Source organism: Canis lupus, chromosome 25 (genome assembly GCF_011100685.1).
Source record: "Canis lupus familiaris isolate Mischka breed German Shepherd chromosome 25, alternate assembly UU_Cfam_GSD_1.0, whole genome shotgun sequence".
Taxonomy (NCBI): domain Eukaryota; kingdom Metazoa; phylum Chordata; class Mammalia; order Carnivora; family Canidae; genus Canis; species Canis lupus.
This window is the reverse complement of record NC_049246.1, coordinates 45,783,972-45,795,576: the sequence shown is the minus strand read 5'-3', so window position 1 is coordinate 45,795,576 and position 11,605 is coordinate 45,783,972. Positions and strand designations below refer to the sequence as shown.

The 11,605-nt window shown below is 39.9% G+C and overlaps 1 non-coding gene across 1 annotated transcript; it reads right to left on the bottom strand.

The window, feature by feature from the left end:
• Positions 1 to 10,039: 10,039 nt before the first annotated feature.
• Positions 10,040 to 10,173, bottom strand: LOC119866032. Its single transcript, XR_005378967.1, has one exon. It is a non-coding gene; the product is annotated as a U8 small nucleolar RNA (small nucleolar RNA).
• Between the last annotated feature and the right edge of the window lie 1,432 nt (positions 10,174 to 11,605).

Here is an 11,605-nt window from a genome sequence, read left to right as displayed (position 1 = left end):
GCTAACTCCCAGCTGGAAAGGACCACACATCTCCAAAGGTCCTTGCAGGGTTCCCCCACAACCCTGCCCTCTCTGTCTCTTGCTTTCTCTGTCCTCTGGATGAAGGACACTTTCAGTGCAGTGTTGTCTTAGTGAAGGGAAACATACCTGTTCTGTAATGCTTACACAAAACTGGACTAAAATTTATTTTTGAAAAATCTCCCTCTGTTTCTTAATTTTTCCTCATGTTTTCCAGATCAAAGTGTCTCTAAAAATTCTAAAATATATTGTATCACCGTATCTAGGCATCTAAAACCACCTGTTTGCAAAAGCACCATGTATCTTATCCTTAAATATATAACCTCATGGAGGTTTTTTTTTACTGTGTTCTCATAGAAATTGAAGAAGGGTGCATTGTAGACATCATTGAACATTAAGAGGGACCTTATTGTCAAAAGATTTGGATTTTGCATGTTTAAATGTCTGCAAAATGTGTATCAACACCTGCCAATAAGGGTTGAGGTCCTACCCATCTTGCTCTGCCATCTGAAAGTCAACTTTGTAAAGTTACTCCTTTTTCTTCCCTTTTTCCTTCTTCTCCTCCCTCTCCCTCTTTCTCTTTCTTACTAGCAAAATAGCTTCAACCTCCATGTGACCTAGTTAACAACTAGTTGGGTAACTTTAAATAAGTACCTTTCAAAGTCTGGATTTTGATTAAAAAAAAAATTAAAGTTTAGGGCCAATCTTTAGTGTACCTTACATTGCAACAATAAATGTGTTTTTATCACAAAAATCTTGCAATTTCAGGGCCAGGAGAAGTCCTTGAGAGAATCTCTTCATATGTGAGCAAGCCAGGGTCCAGGGAGTGGGAGTGACTTTCCAGAGTCGAGTGGAAATCCTGTGGCAGAGCTGAGATCAGAACGTGGGTTTCCATCAGCCAACATGGATTTGATTTTCCAGTGCTATGTCTTGGACTTGATTTTAACAATAACGGAATTCAGATTGTCATTAAATTTCTCATCTCTACTGTGTTCATTATTCAAATAGAAAAATAAAATCATCCTTTTTCTCAGGCCGCTCAGCCCAAACAGAAATTATATCTCTTGTTGTACTGTTAGATCTAACGTGATTGGATTTAAATATTCATTGCACATCACATTGTCTCCTGGATTGAAATGATTTCTAACAAATTTTTGAGATCTCCTTGAGTGATTAGATAACATTAGGTCTAACAGCTTTTTTTTTTTTTAAATCAACACTTGAAACTTTTGAGGCTTTCCACTGGATATTGGTTTCTTTCAGTAGAATTGCTGGAAAAAGAGTGGTTTATGAGTCATGCCATTAATAGGCCATCATACCTAAAGAATGTTCCTGTGTGTTGTTTCATCATACATGTGGCGAGAGGGAGGGAGAGAAAGAGGAAGAGGGAGGAGGAGAGGAAGGAAGGGAGGAGGAGGAGAGGGAGGGAGAGAAGAAAGGAGAGAGAAGGACAGAAGGAGGAAGGGAGAGTACTACTTTCAAGTTGAAAGAGAAGAAAATGGAATCACCAACAACAAATCAACTTATTCAAACAGAAGGAAAACCAAATAAACAATTAGCAGGGCAAATAGAAAGCACAAAGTAAGGTGAAGATGAAAAAGAAGTCTTCATATATAGTAATTATGGTAGATTAAAATGAACTAAGCTTTCCACTGAAAATAGAGTTCATTTCTAGTAAGAAGAAAACCTATGACGCCCTATTTAAATGTGACACTCTGGAAACATTTGCATCCTGCGAGCTCAAAGATGTAAGGGCTACAGGGCAAATACTAAAGACATCTGAAGCAATTATAGCAATAGCTGACAAAATAAATTATAACAATGGATAATAATGACCACTCTAGATTGCGTGACAATGCCGAGTTTGTATGATTCCTGACTAGCTACACAAAATACATAAAGCAAAAATTGAGAGACTACAGGGAGACCCTGAGATATTCTTGAGGAGGTCGCGACCCACCCTTCTCAGTAACTGATGTGTCAAACAGACACACACATTAGTATAGAGATAGGGCATTAGCCCAACACTAATTCACAAACCGGGTTCAATAGGCGTTCAAATATCTTGGCTTTCAGCGATGGGGAAACACACATTCTTCTCACGTGCGGATGGAATATCTACAGAAATGGAACCATAAAGAAAATCTCAACATTTAAAACACACACACACACACACACACACACACACACTTCTTACAGATTATGTTCTTTGACAACAATGCAAACTAGTTAGAAATTAACTAAATACATTTCTTTTCTCAAGTGTAAAGTTCCATGTGTTCCATAGACAAAGATGCCTGGGAAGCACTGGGTGAAATCCAGATTAATAATAATAAGGAGAAGGAAGAGGAGAAGAAGAAGAATTTTTTGGCTGCAGGAGTTTTCAAATGCCTTCCTAAACTAATGTCTATTGTGTGTTTCCAGGTGACAGTGTTTATTTAATGCAATGTCTCACATGTTCCCTTTGCCATACGATTTTTTACTCATGGAGTAATTCGTGGGACCAGTGTTCTGCAGAACACGCTTTGGGAAACAGTGTCGTGTTTTTGTGTAGTATGTTTGTTAATGCTATTTCACTTCCTCTGCAGGCACATGGCTGGATGTGACATCTAACACCGGAATATATACAGCCTGATAAAACCACGCACCGATGCTCCTGAGGAGGAGCATCACCAGACCTTCTACAGAGCATTGCAAGGAACAGGATAGAATCACTTCTGCAGGAGGAAGCCATGTGCAGAGAGGAATATTCGTGTTTTATTTTTTTTTAATTTATTTTTTATTGGTGTTCAATTTACTAACATACAGAATAACCCCCAGTGCCCGTCACCCATTCACTCCCACCCCCCGCCCTCCTCCCCTTCTACCACCCCTAGTTCGTTTCCCAGAGTTAGCAGTCTTCACGTTCTGTCTCCCTTTCGTGTTTTAAAGTTGTTCTCATCTTTCAAGATACTTGAGCTACTCAAATCGGTGTCAAAGCCCTGAGACCCGCTATACGATTCCTTAAACTTCTTCTCAAACTTGTCAGGACAGCCATGACTCTCTTGGGTTTGACTCTCATCCAAAAGCCCCACTTCCCAGACAGTTAAGAGACCTGACTTTCTTTCCAGCTCAGTGAGTCTGTGACAGGACGATGAATCACTCTTCGGATGAAGAGTTAATCTATTATGTTGCCTACAGCAATAAAGCCACTTCTGCCCCTTTCTGGGGCTTTCTCACATACTCTCCCTCTTGCATTGAGATAATTCATTAGTTCTGCTTTGTCAGGGGCCCACCTGTACCGTGTTAATGAGCAACCAGATGGATCAGAGGGACAGAAAAGCAGAGAATCCCCTTCCCCTCTGGGGCTGGGGCAGTTCTGAGCCTTGGGTTATTTTCTTCAGGAATCTGAACATTCTAGGATAAGAAATAAGCTCACACATTATGAGTTCATGTAACTGTATTTTCATACATCTGAGAAGATACCTATGTTAACTCAGGGTGGTGATTTTTAAATGTGTCCAAAAATTCTTGATATTCCTTCTTCCAAGAGATGGAGCTAAATTCTCTTTCCTGTGAGTGTGGGCTGGACTTAATGACTCATGAGTGAATAGACCATGGCAGGAGTCAAGGGATATCATTTCTGAGATTAAGTTACTAATGAAGCTGCGGTCCCCTATCGGGTGTGGGCTCTTTCTCTCTCCTGTGTCTCTTGCTCTGGGCACTCCGTGGAGAGGTCCATATGGCAAGAGATGGAATCTTCCTGTGACAGCCACATGAGTGAGCTTGAAGGTGAGACCTCCAGTCCTGGTCAATCTTTAGAGCCTGCAGTCTGTGTCAACAGCATTACTGAAATCTCATGAAATCTCATACTTAAACATTAAGAAACTAAATGAAAGGAGCTTTCTCTTTCTTTCTTTCTTTCTTTCTTTCTTTCTTTCTTTCTTTCTTTCTTTCTTTCTTTCTTTCTTCTTCTGAACCAGAACCACCCGGCTAAACTGCTCCTGGATATCTGACCCTCAGAAACTGTGTGAGTTCTTAAGTACCTGTTGTTTTAACACGCTAAATTTGGGGTAATTTGTTATGCAAATAGATAACTAATATATCCAGTGATTGGAGCTGTTGAGGGTGTAGGGAAGCCGTCTTAGGTCACGTGTATCTACTCCATGTGCCTGGGGCCATATTGGTCTGGTGGGGAAAGGAATTTCCTATCATTGGAAGGCTCACTTATTGGAGAGGACGTGAGGATAGAAAGAAGCTCACAAGATACAGGAAGGGTCCTGCAGCTCAGCTCTCTACCAAAAGCAGACAGAGGGGCAGGATCCTGACCACACAGATAGCTGTACAGTCAGCAAAATGTCAGACATGGAGGTGGTGACAAAGGTGTCAATGAGGATTGTCTTATCTGTGACAGACCCTGGTGTGACGAGGGTGTGGAGAAGCCAAAGTGCTAGGTTTGGTTGGCTGGTCACTGTGGCCATGATGGTCACGGGGAAAATGGACCAACTCCAGTGGGCTCCACCAAAGTCTCACTTGAGCTGCTGACAACAGTGGTGCAAAGAATTTTGCAGAACATGAAAAGGAGTTGGCTCATCAATGCCTAGGGCTTGAAGCCTGATGGATTAAACTCTGATGTGAGCAATCTTGATTTCTTCTGCCTACAGAGGATGAATAGTTCTCATTTAGGCATCTGGTTTGGAATATTGAAGTTAAAACCTGAGATGTACCTATCCTTTTAAGGTTGAGATTTACTTAAACATTAAGAAACTAGATGAAAGGAACTTTTTCTTTCTTTCTTTCTTTCAGATTCTATTTTTAAGTAATCTCTACACCCAATGTGAGATTCGAACTCCCAACCCTGAGATCAAGAGTCACATGCTCCACCGACTGAGCCAGCCAGGCAGAAAGGGGCCTTTTTTTTAAAATCATCTCTCCAATAACTTATTTTGAGATGTCATGAAAGAAAAAGAAAACAAGTCAGAAAATGTCTTGAAAATCTTTTTTTTTATGTCTTGAAAATCTTAAAGAATAAAATTTTAATAACCACTGCCACCAGGCATACCCCTCCCTCCAAATTCCTATTTCATGAAAACTAATTCCAATGTAGTCTTGTTATAATGTCTGTCTGAATAAAAATTCAACATGGAATCAGTTTTCCACTCCTGATGGGTTCTTTGTTCAAGCGCTGTCAAGGTGACGTTGTAATGATATTTTTTCTGGGGAGAGGAATTGATTCATTGTTTTAAAATCTGTTCCAAGAATAGATTTTCACTAATAATTGAGTTTCATTAACAACAAAAAACGCAGTGATGCTACACTACAGTGTCAGAGTAGATGATAGAAATAAAGGAGCGAATTTATCTGTTTCTTCGACAGGTGCTCGCTGGAAGTCCGCCATGCATCAGCCAGGGTATGAAAGCCCTAGAAGGTGAGTAGTGAATAGCTTGAAATGGAATAGTTGTCAGGAGGAAGGCCAGTCCAGCCATGATGAAGATGCTCCTGCTGCTGCTGTTGCTTCTGCTGGAAGCTAATATTTATTCAGTACTTTATGTCCAGAGCTGGGCTAAGTATTGTACAATCGTCAGCTCACAAAATTGTGACAATTAATACTATGAAGTGGTTACAGCTCCCATCCTCATCTTGCAGATTAGAAAAACAGGCACATAAAATTAAATTAATTTGCCTGACATCCTATGTATAGGCTGGAGCCCATACTGACAAACAAGATCTGATTCCAAAGGCTGGGTTTTTCGTTTCCGCGTCAGCAGGAGAGATGGCAAGGGAGCTGTGTGCACTGAGAGAGTAGTGTTAGACGCTAGATAAATTTCAGAATTAAAAGCTGTACATGGAAGCCATAAACAGAAGAAGCGCTCTCTGTGATGGGGAGGAGGAGCTGAGAAGTTCTCTTAGAATGCAGACGAGAAGGACAAAAAAGTGGAACACTGGAGAATGTGAAAAATTTCAGGTAATTGGAATTTCTGAGGAAGAGATAAGAAGCCATGGAAAAGAAGGAATAGCATGTGCTAGAATACGAATTTCCTGATTTAAGGAAAACTCCATTCTGCACCTTGAAAAGATTTATCAAGTACAGGCTAAAATTGCCAAAAATAGGAGCAATAAATATATTCTGTGTATTTTTATCATAAGTGAAAAACGAGAACACCCACAGATCGTGTTTGGTTCTATAAGTTTCGACACACAAATAGAATAGAAAAAAATTCCCAAGCCCTTAATCGTTCTTACTCCCGGAGGCAACCACCATTCTGGTTTCTCTTACCGTATAGATTAGTGTTGCCTGTATTTGAACTTCATATAAATGCAACTGTACGGTGTGGAACTGTCTGGCTTCTTTTGCCCTCCGTATGTCTTCACAATCCATCAGTGGTTTATTTCTTTCTATTGCTGAGACATACTCCATTGTATGAATAAACAACAATCTGTTTGTCATTTCTCTTGCTAATGAACGTTTGGATTGCTTCCAGTTTGGGGCTATAATAAATAAAGTTGCTATGAATGCTCTCGTATGAGGCTTCTTGTAGACATATGTTCTCACTTCTCTTGGGTAAACACCTAGGAGGGGATTCGCTGAGACAGGGTGAACTTGTGTTCAGCTTTACAGGAAACCACCCAGAGCCCTACAAAGTGGTTGTATTGCTTATTCTCTCACCAGCGATGTGTCAGAGTTCTAGTTGCTCCACATCCCGGCCAATTTCTGATGCTCTTGGTATTATTTATTTTAATTTGGGTCTGAAGTGATATCTTGTTGTGGTTTTGATTTTCACTTTCCAGAAGACCAGTGACACTGAGCATCTTTTTCCTGTGCTAATTGGCCATTGTCTTCCTTGGTGAAGTGTCTGTTCAAATCAATGGCCCATTTTTAACAATAATGGCCCCTCAGGTGGGCAGGTGAGAAGTTAGGAAGACCTCAACTGAGGTTGTCATAATGGTGATAACAGAGTAGAGTGACAGTGAGGGAGGGCCAAGTGTAGGCTGACCATCAGGTGTCTGCTGTGGTGGGTAATGGCAGCAATGGTGAGTTCATTCAGACATGGGGAGCTGTGGTCCTAAGCATTTCCACTCCTAACACGCCTCAGCAGAAATCTTGGAGGAAGATTTCTTTACACCTGGTCTTCACCCAACACCCATTCCCAGCCTTGACTGTCTACATCACTTCTACACCTGGTACCCTCTTGGGAACACACCCAGAACTAAAATAACTGTATTAAATTAGAAGCTTAGAAGTGCATCAATTACATCCCCGTTAATCTGAAGTAATCTACGTCTTATTGGGTCAGGAGCTTCTAGAAGGTCTCCATGGGAGAGTTTTTTAAAGTGTTAAGTTTTCAAAGTCAACAAAAGCTACCCTTTTGACCAAAAAATGAGGTTTTGTGTAATTTTTGTGCCCCCTGATGCCCAGGTTTAATTTAATTTGGTTTGGATTTCTGTAAGAAATATATGTCATCAATCTCCAATAATCCTGTTCCTAGAACACAGTTTACTTGGGATTATCGAAGTCAGGACTCTTATATACTCTAAATAAATTGAGTGGCTTTTTCTTGGAGTCATTTGTCATATACATATAATGATATTTTCACCTACTTTTTATGGAGACCAACCTTCGGATAGAGTAAATCCACTTTTCTGTTATCCAGAACTCTTGCATCATGTAAGTATTTATGCTTCATTTGGAATAAGCTTAGTCATAAGATGCTGCACTTCATGAAGCCATGATGAAAACCTCTTTTTAAAAGCCTTTTCTGAGTCATTTCCAGAAAAATCCTGATGCTTTTGTTGGCTTCCACTTCCCATTATTCCCCTTCACTTGAGCATGTGTTTGAACACATGACTCATTATAAATGCTTTTAGGTGGAAGTTCCCAAAGCAGGAAGTATGAAATGAGCTCAGTCAGCTTTATTATATATAAGTTTAATTTTACTTAGCCATTAATGTGCAAATCATGGTATTAGTTGTCTAGTAATCACATTGGTTCAATCCAAGAACTATGTTTGCACAAAATGAAACAAATACAAAGTGCATTTTCGATGGTGTGAAAGCCAGCAGCCTAACGTCACCTAGATTGTAGCATATACACCATGGACCCATGGGTTGTGATGTTGGTGTGCTGTTGATTTCTGATATATCTTGCTTCATTTTGCCCTGAGAAGTATGGAGAGACATGCAATGCTAAACTGTAATAAAATACTGTATTATAGCAGTTGATTGAAAAAAACCCAACAGCATGAGATGTTGATAGTAGAGACAAGAAACCAACTCTAACTATGAAGGGAATTCTAAGAAGCAGATAATGTTGAGTGGGAGTAGATTCAGTAGTCATAGAAATAATATCCAAACAATTTTCCTGGTTGAAGATAGATACAAGCCTACATGTCAAAGGGTCTACCAACACCAAGAAAAATGAGTAGAAAGAGACCCATAGATCATGATGATGTATTTCAAGGGTAAAGGGACTTTATTCCTAGACCTAAGGAAAGCGTTTTAAAGGTGAACGTGCAGTCAGATTGGCTTCAAACTTATCTTTTGCAGGACAAAAAGCGAAAAATCAACATATCAATATCTCTACAATTCTGAGGGAAAATTATTGTAACCCAGTTCTTTAAGTTATCAAGCTATTGTTTATGTGTGAGAGCAACATACAGATTCTCAGGTATAGAGGAATCTAGAAAGTATACCCTTTTAGTTGCCTACTGTTGTCATAACAAACCACCACGAACTTAGTGGCTTAAACAATGCAGATTTATTCTCTTAAAATTCTAGTGGTGAGAGGTCCAAAAATCAAAGTCTGCATTCCTTCTGGAGGTTCTAGGGGAGATACCTCTTCTCTGCCTTTTTCAGCCCCTAGAACTCATCCACATTCCTGGTCTTGTGGCTCCTTCTTCTGTCTTTAAATCTAGCACAGTTGCAACTCTCTGACCATTCACCCATCCTACCAGCTCCCTCTGATGCTTCTCTCTTCCATTTAAAAGGATGCTTATGATTACACTGAGCCCAACCGGATGACCCATCATTTCCCACCTCAAGATCCTTAATCTAATAATATCGACGAAGCCCCTTTGTCAGGGCAGTTAATAGTTTCACAGGTCCTGAGAATTAGGACATGAACGTCTTTTGTGGGTGGGGAGCATTATTCTCACTACAGCATATACCAAACAAGGCTCTTCTTGAAAAAAGGTAAAGATCATATAAATGTAAAATTCAGTTGTAAGAAAACATGAGAATAGAAAAAAATTGAAAATAGAAAAGTAATGATTGGGACATACCCTAATAATCTCTAAAGTTGTAGAGCAACCGTACAATTGGCACCAGGACAGATTGGAAGTCCACTAATAGGTCCAAACATCCATATGAATTTAAAACAATGAGAAAATGAGAAAAAAATCCAAGTGAGGTTATTAGGAAAACTAACAAATCATTTGAGGGGGGATAAAAGGTTAAAACCTGAAGTCACATCATATGCCCGCAGACAGTAAAGATATAAATATGCATATTTTTAAAAATGAAACCATGAAACTATTGGGAGACAATTTTATTAATTTATTTTAAACGATTTTATTCTTAAATAATCTCTATACTCAATGTGGGTCTCATACTCAAACCTGGAGAACAAGAGTCACACACTTCACAGACTGAGCCAACCAGACGCCCCTCCTGGGAGAAAATTTTAGTGAATGCTTCTGTAATTTTAAAATGAACATGAATTTCTGACTGTAACTGCCAAGCCAGAAACCCTTAAAGGAAAATAATGGGTGTATATGAAAATGTAAATAGCTAAGTAATAATAAAAATGATTTCTACGTGACCAAATAGTTGAAAGACCTATGATAAATTATTTATAACAAAATTGACAGAAGTTAATATCCTTCTTATAGAAAAAACTCTTACAAATCAATAATTAAGAGACAAAAGAAAAGTGGGCAAAGGTTGCAAATTGAATTTTACAAGAAAAGGAATTGAACAGAATGAGAAAACATGAAAAGAGCTTTACCTGTCACAGTAACCAATGATTTTTTTTTTCCTAGAAAGAAGCAAATAGGAGCAATCAGGGTGCTGAAGTCCTGATTATGCAGAGATGCTAATCACAAATCATGCAAACTTCAATCATCATGTTCCATCTGCCCTCTAAAAGGAGGAACTAGTAAAGATTTTCCTACCTGATGATTCCAATTATTTTTTTAAGCTAGTATTCTGTCTTTGTGTGAGTGGTTTTCATTGGTTCTAACTTTCTGCAAACTAAGAACATTTAATAGAACTTCAAATGTGTATATTCTTTGTAGCAGCAAGTATAATTCTTCACCAGGTGGCGGGAATAATGCCTTGGCCAGCAGCGGGGCAGGGGTTATGCAGCTCCCATGGGCTCCTCTCTTAGTGACGGGTGGGGAGATACTTTATTTTCACTCAGTATCATCCTTCTCTCCCTCCCTTCCACTCCCTTCCTTTCCTCTCCTTCTTATGTGCTGACCCAGCAGATCCCTTTAAGTCCTACTCAACTATTGTGAATTCAGGGGTGGGGAGGGTAGTCACGGCCCTGTGAGAACAGCCTGAGTGTGGGCAGGCATAATGCATCCATTACACCTATGGCCCAGGTTGGGGCTGGCGGAGCCTGACACACCTGAGACCTTCCACGAATTCATGGAGAGTCTCCTCTCCTGTTAGGTCTCCAAACACAGCAAAGTCCCCGCCTTTTTTTTTTTTTTTTTTTCTCAGAGTTTGAAAGATTTATGGCAGGTGAGTTTCACTCTCTTCTCTGTTTCTCAGGAATATTTGGGAAGTTTCTCTCCTTGGCCATTCAGTGGGGAACAAAGAGGGGGGTATGGTTACCTTAGCTAAACTTGAAATTCAAAACAAAACTCTAAGTCATCATAGCATTTGACATCCTAACAGCCTGTGTGTGTGTGTGTGTGTGTGTGTGTGTGTGTTACCTCTATAATTAGATGTTTACACCTTTGAGGATACAGGTCTGTTGCTTCCCTGGGGAAATAGAGTCTGGCGTCTTAAAAACGGAATTAGCTGTTGCTTAGCCAGCACGCATCAATAACAAGAAATACATTTAAAATAAGTTAATCCCTTATATAATTAGAATATTAATGCTGACTCTGGGGCGTGTGCCTTCACTTATGCACACATATACTTTCTCCTTCAAAAATCAGAGTTTTGGGGGATCCCTGGGTGCCTCGGTGGGTTAGCACCTGCCTTCGGCCCAGGGTGTGATCCTGGAGACCCGGGATCGAGTCCCGCATCGAGCTCCCTGCGTGGAGCCTGCTTCTCCCTCTGCCTGTGTCTCTGCCTCCCTCTCTCTCTGTGTGTCTCTCATGAATGAATGAATGAATGAATAAATGAATAAATAAATAAATAAATAAAAATAATCTTTTAAAAAAATCAGACATTTTTTATTAACAACACGTTAACTTCAAATGGGCAAGACAGATCCCTATCTCCAGATTCAGAGCTTAAAACATCAGGAGACTCTAATCCATCATCTTCTATGGCCCAATCTCGTCCTCACGCCAGTCCCCACCACTGGCGGGACCGACGGGCAGGTGTAAATTCCAGGATGGATGCAGGAAAGGCATAAATGTGAATTAATTTTATT